This window comes from Leuresthes tenuis, unplaced genomic scaffold (assembly GCF_036924035.1).
Source record: "Leuresthes tenuis unplaced genomic scaffold, fLeuTen1.0.hap1 SCAF_23, whole genome shotgun sequence".
NCBI lineage: Eukaryota > Metazoa > Chordata > Actinopteri > Atheriniformes > Atherinopsidae > Leuresthes > Leuresthes tenuis.
In genome coordinates this window covers 11,466,255-11,472,943 of record NW_027325377.1, presented here as the reverse complement: position 1 = coordinate 11,472,943, position 6,689 = coordinate 11,466,255, and the positions used below count along the sequence as shown (strand labels likewise).

The following is a 6,689-nucleotide window of genomic DNA, read 5'->3' as shown; positions in this document are numbered from 1 at the left end:
TTCACCTGCTTTTCACCAAATATAGTCGGACATTCACACCTTCTTGCAGCCGAACACTTCCGCTCCACCTTTTAGTTTTCTATGGGGCATTCACACCTTTTTTTTCACCGCATTTTATAAAAACACCACAGGAACACCGTATTGAGGCTTTGTTCTGACCGCTCATTCGGTGTCGCGTTTCTTTCAAGCAATTCTCCTGGTTAGCCCGCACTCGGCTCGCTCCCAGAGCCGTGTTAAAGTCTACTTCGCATTCACTCTCTTTTCTCAGCAGACTAAAAGAAAGTTTCATCTTGGGCTCCCTGAAACCTCCATCCTGCACCGCTGTTTGCTTTTTCACAAGAGCAGAGGAGAGCGCACCGTTCCCAGGGGCACTACAGTACCGGGTCGATGCTTGGAGTGAGCGGAGCAAGCTCCTTTTTCAACTCCTATTGATACAAATCCATTTAATATGTAGTCCTCGCATAGAGGACACATCAGACATTAAACTGATAAGAACAGATACTACACTTGATCTTAGCCAAAAGGCCGAGAAGCGATAACTGTCCACTGGTTCACGTCCGAGGGCCCTTCCTGGCACAATGCGCACTTGTAGCGGTGTTCTTTTTATGGCCATAGTGTCACTTTGCACCTCGGCCCACCCGCTGCACTGAGCACTCTTCAGCCCTTTTAAATGGTATAACTTTACACTACCGCACGCTCCAGCGAGCACCATTCAAGCAACAACTTTGCACTCCAGCTTCGAACATTGGCACAGTCGCAACAAGTAAGGCGACTCTACTCAGAGAAGTCACTCTACACAGTATCAAGATTTCTTTTGCACAGACAGAAAGGGCTTCATCCGCAAAGGTAAAGCCTGCCAAAAATAGAAACAACTCATTAGTGCTGCTCAACGTTGTACTTTGCAGTAAAAGAAAGAGCAAATCTAAAGATTCAGGAATCCGAGAATAAGCTTACTTCCATGAGTTCTTCACGATTTCGGATTTTGCTATAAAATGAATTCCTTCACTCAAACTAAATTAAAACTGCTAAACCGCTAATCTGTTACATGCAAGGCAGATGTCAAATTCACCGAAATAGGATCTAAGGGTATTTGGCCAATCGAGCTGTAGCAGCTTCGGTAAAAGAGTATAAGTTGAAGAGTTTGTGAATAAAGGTGTGCGCACACATAGTGAGTTGTAGGAAAATAGGCAGGGAGCAATGCCGGCTGGGGTATAGGTTCTTGTATGTTGTCTGACTGTTTGATTTGAATGTGTTGTGTAAGTGTCCTGTTGAATGTTACATGTTTGGGCTTTGACACGCTTCACTGTGGTTGTTAACTGTGTGGTGTGTCCTGAAATGTTATATGTTTGGGCTGTGTGACATGCTTAATGCTTTTCAGTAGCAACCCACTTATTCATATATAGCAACTGACAACATAAGAAGTCCGGACATACTTTGATAGTAGTTGTAGAAGTATCCTTATTGATAATAGATAAACTAATTCATAGTGATAGAACAGTAGATGAACAGGTGCCTGCACATGTCTCATGAAAATAAAATGGGTGTATGATTGCTGACGGCAGAGCAATACTGCCAAACTTATGAGTTCTTGTGGCAAACTTGATTCAGTGTCTTGACGTGTATACGCTGTTTCGCTGACTTGTCACAAGAAACAAAGTGTGTTTGATAAGATCCGACCATTTTATTACGGGAGGATCAGTATGTATGGATTCTGATGTGACTGATAAACTCATTCGTATCTTAAGCATAATCTAATACGTGAGACAACGCCCTGGCACACAATCAAAAAAAAAAAAAGAGAGAGCGGTTTTGTGTCCCCACAGTCCATAATGTAGAAAAGAGAGAAAAAAGCCTTTCTGATTTGTTGTGTGTGCTCACAGTGCAGAGTGTAGAGAAAAGAGAGAAAAGAAAGCCGTTTTGGTGTCACGGGTGTTGTGACTTACACACACACATTTCTGAATTGAGAAAGGAAATTATTTTAGAGGAAGCACTAGAGTTTAGATCCCACATTTGTTGATAGGCATTCATTTAATTTTTCTTTTAATCAGTTTTAAAGTGAATACTAACTGAGAAATGAAAAAGGTGAAGAGTTTAGAAGCTTGGTTCAAGAGCAAAACTTGGTTTATGATCAGCTGAGTCTCTAAACAGAACAGCAAAGGGCTTCATCGAACATTTAAAAAAGATTCAGATTGTTAGAATATCCAGAATTTATAGGAATGGTGGTGATTACTCTTATTTTCTAGAATGGAAATAACTGCACCATGTCTGTTTTATGAATTTAAGGGGCTAAAAAGTTTTGTTCTCGTTTTTCTATGATTAACCGAATGTATGTGAGAGTCCAAACAGACAGAAGGGTTACGGCCGAGCGCTGGACCTTCCAAAAAAGATGAGACAGGCTGGACCCGTGCCATACTAGTTAAGGCCTGCCTGTGGATTACAGGTTCTTTAAACTCTCACACACACAAACTCACACACGTTCGCACACATACACCCATACACACACACATTCTTGAACTTGCTGCAAGATTAAACCTTTGCATCAACTGACTCCAGCAACTCTGAGTCTCATTGAGAGACTTTTCTCAACAATTGGGTCCTCAAACCAGATCTCAACGTTTTTTCCGCTGTCCAGGGTCGGAGCTGAAACCGTGCACGGGGGAGTCCAGTACTCCTAATGAAAGACCCCCTGCTGAATTGCGGTAATTAGGGGCCAGTGTCCACTGAAAGGGGAAAAAGGGACGAGATTGTACTTTTGAATCAATGGCCAGAAGCCATTGGCAGTGCAGGCATCAACAATAATGGTGTTATTTCACCCATTAACACTTAAGGTACCTCATGCAGTGGCTGTGATATGGTTACTTAACAAAATATCTTTACCAGACATCTCTCCTACATAACAGTTCTTCTTTCACAGCCACACCTTGTTGTCGAGAGATGTGCTACACTTAATCCATCCACACTGCTACCTACCCCACAGATGGAAAGCCTCATGATTGCATGTCAGAAATAACCATCAGTGTTTTACCCAGGCCAGACTTAACTGATATACATTATGAAAATGCAGAAATAACTATATTTATTCAACAGATCAAGGAAAAAAACCCTGATGGCACAAATGCTACAGGATTTGCAGTAGTAACAGAAACTGAAGTTTTCTTAAAACAACCACTACCAAAAAATTACTCTGTTCAAGCAGTCGAATTGGTAGCTTTAACTGAAGCTTGTAAATTAAATAACAAAAAGGTTGTTAACGTTTACACTGACAGTCAGTATGCCTTCTCAACTGTACATGTGTTAACACAGCATTGGAAAAACAGGTATGTTGACATCCACAGCTAAATGTATAAACTACAAATATTTTAGCATTATTAGATGTTATTCAATTGCCATCTACAATAGACTCGTATGAATGACCGGAAGGAAAACCATACTGCCAAAGAATTTGTTTAAATATGCTGCAGTATTGAGCCACAGACCATGTCATGTCTCAACAGGAGGGATGGAAGCAATAATGAACCAGGTTTTTACAGCATATGGTTTTACTAATTATTAAAAACATTTTTTTAGAATAAATAAATTAATAAAGTTTTGTCTAGCAGGTCAAATATGTGCAAAATACATTCCACAGGGCAATCTAAGACCAAAACGAAGATAATTCCCTAAGCCAGTGTATCTTTTTCAACATATTTGTTTGGATTTCATTATTTCATTATTTTGTAGATTTCATTGAACTAAATTAATGTTAAGGGAAACGATTCTGCTCAGTGACAACAGAGGTTTTTACCAAATGGTCTGAAATATTTCCATGTGCACAAGCAGATGCACTCTCAGTAGCAAAATCACGCGTAAAATAACTCATTTCTAGATTTGAAATTCCTGAAAAGATCTTCAGTGATAATTTGACACACTTTGTAAACAATGTCATCTCACTGATGGCAAAGAACTTAAAATAGACCTTAGAAACCACTGTGATATAGAAGGTTTCGCTAACACATTGGAATTGTTTTACTATTTACATATGCATGTGCAGTGAAGAATTGCTTGCTGCTGATAAATGCAAAGAAGAACAGCTTACACATAAATGCTCACATATAGGCTGCTGAATGCAATGAAGACCTGCTTATCCAGTAAAGTTCAATGTCAATGTGTAATATTCAATTAGGATTTGCAAAACAGTGAAGTTAAACAATGAATGGGTCCATAGTCGGTATGAGAAGACTACAGGAATATTTACCTGGGTGTACGTTCAAACAGAGATGAGAAAATTGCGATAAATTATTGTTTGTTTGTTTGTTAGTATGTATATGAATGTTATGTGTATAAACTGTGTTGAGTTGTAGTTACTCAGTAGTGTCTCAGTGAAACAACCGACGGGGGAAGCCTTGCGGTGACAACAAAAGCAGTGTTTTACTGATCAGTCAAGTTGCTCCAGTGTACTCCATACAAACTGGTTGGCTACTGAAGGGATAGAAAATGGGGAATACTTGTTTTAAAGCAAACAAGGAATTAGATGGGAAAAATACATGTTTTAACGGGACCCAGACAATATTAAATACTCAGACAGATGGGAGAAGAAGTGTAGTTTTGTAGGAAATCACAAAATTATTACATAAAATGAGTGAAATCAATTGAAGAATGCCTTTCTGAAGAGCTGTTTACCACAGATGAGCAGCTTTGCGACCAAGCACATTGTAGATCGCTTTACTGCCAAAATGATCTAGTTTAATGGATTGGTTTAGACATGCATAACAGCATTTTAAGAACAAAGAGAGAAACAAAAAGGGACAACGCTTCATGGTGGAAGGTGATGTATAAATAACTGTGTATATGATGAAGGAGAGACCATTTGAGCAGCACAGCCATTTCGCAGCACAGGGGCAGCAGTCCAAGTTAAAGGATCTCCCATGTGGTATCACCTGTCACACTGTGTCAAGGCATCAAAAGAAGAAAAAATCACCAAACTCAAGGACAAAGAGACGAAGACTCCGGTGAACGAAGAGAGAGGACTTACAAACCAGAAATACAAAAGGATGCTCGATATCAAGATCCAGAAGAAGAGGCTAACAATGCCACGAATACTTACGATGCTGGGAATGATGCCAGCAATGAACAGAGAAGAAGATTCAGTGTCATCAATCTGCAACACGTGCCTCTAATGAGGGGGTGAATATAGAATCCTCAACGATTACAACGTCTCTGGGAACTGTGACAACAACAAGGTTTAAACCATTTTGATATATATTGTAACCTATTGGCTAAGGAATAGTGCTGAAAATGAGGTAAATCTAATCCACCACTGTCCTTGGTCTTCTGTAGGGTTTTTAAACTAATACGTGGTGGTTTGTTTTTCCACAGAAATTTGGAGATGCATGAATCTAGTGACTTAAACCAAGTAGCAGATGGTTTTATGGGGATCATTGAGAACAAATAGTTAACTTTTGGTAGTATCATCATTTTAATGGTTGTAACTCTCCCCATAAGTGATATAGGTAAGGACTTCCAACGAGAGAGATCGTCCTCTACTCTCTTTACTAATTGCACATAATCCATCTGTACTTATCAGTTTAATATGTGATATGTCTATGCAAGGACTACATATTAAATGGATTTTTATCAATAGGAGTTGAAAAAGGAGCTTGCTCCGTTCACTCCAAGCATCGACCCGGTGCTGCAGTGCCGCTGGGAACGGTGCGCTCTCCTCTGCTGTTGTGAAAAAGCTAACAGCGGTGCAGGATGGAAGTTTCTTTTAGTCTGCTGAGAAAAGAGAGTGAATGCGAAGTAGACTTTAACACGGCTCTGGGAGCGAGCCGAGTGCGGGCTAACCAGGAGAAATGCTTGAAAGAAACGCGACACCGAATGAGCGGTCAGAACAAAGCCTCAATACGGTGTTCCTGTGGTGTTTTTATAAAATGCGGTGAAAATAAAGGTGTGAATGCCCCATAGAAAACTTAAAGGTGGAGCGGAAGTGTTCGGCTGCAAGAAGGTGTGAATGTCCGACTATATTTGGTGAAAAGCAGGTGAAGCAAGGTCTGAATGCCCAACCTTACATCATCAAAAGCGAGATCAGAGGTTTTTGGCTGCAAGAAGGCCATAGTTTGCCAAAAGCGGGTAAGGTGCGAATGACCGACTAAATATCAACAAAAGTGGGGGCGGAGGTCTTCGGATGCAAGTGGGTGTGAATATCCCACCATACAAGTATGGTGGAGAGGAAGCTGTGAATGGCCGACCATAGTTTGCAAAAAGCAGGTGAGAAAAGGTGCGAATGTCCAACCATACATGATCGAAACAGGGTGTTTGGCTGCGACAAGGTGTGAATGTCCACCCATAATTAATAAAAAGCGGGCAACAAGTAGGTTCGAATGCCATACCATACATCATCAAAAGCAGGAGTGGATGTGTTCGGCTACAAGAAGGTTTGAATGTCCGAGCATAGTTTGTAAAAAGCGGGTAAGAAAAGGTTCGAATGCCCGAACATACACCATCAAAAGAGGGAGCGGAGGTGTTCCGCTGTAAGACGGTGTGAATGTCCGACCATAGTTGGTAAAAAGTGGGTATGAAAAGGTGCGAATGCCCAAATTCGGCTGCAAAAAACTGTGTTCGGCTGCAAAAAGGTGTGAATGTTCGACTAAAGTTTGTAAAAAGCGGGTAAGACAAGTGGCGAATGCCTGACAATGTATGATCAAAAGCGG

The 6,689-nt window shown here is 40.7% G+C and overlaps 1 non-coding gene and 1 pseudogene across 1 annotated transcript; one reads left to right on the top strand and one right to left on the bottom strand.

Moving 5' to 3' along the window:
- Positions 1-346: 346 nt before the first annotated feature.
- Positions 347-537, bottom strand: LOC140283277 (U2 spliceosomal RNA). Its single transcript, XR_011909987.1, has one exon. It is a non-coding gene; the product is annotated as a U2 spliceosomal RNA (small nuclear RNA).
- Positions 538-5,522: 4,985 nt separating this feature from the next.
- Positions 5,523-5,699, top strand: LOC140283464 (U2 spliceosomal RNA; annotated as a pseudogene).
- Positions 5,700-6,689: the final 990 nt, after the last annotated feature.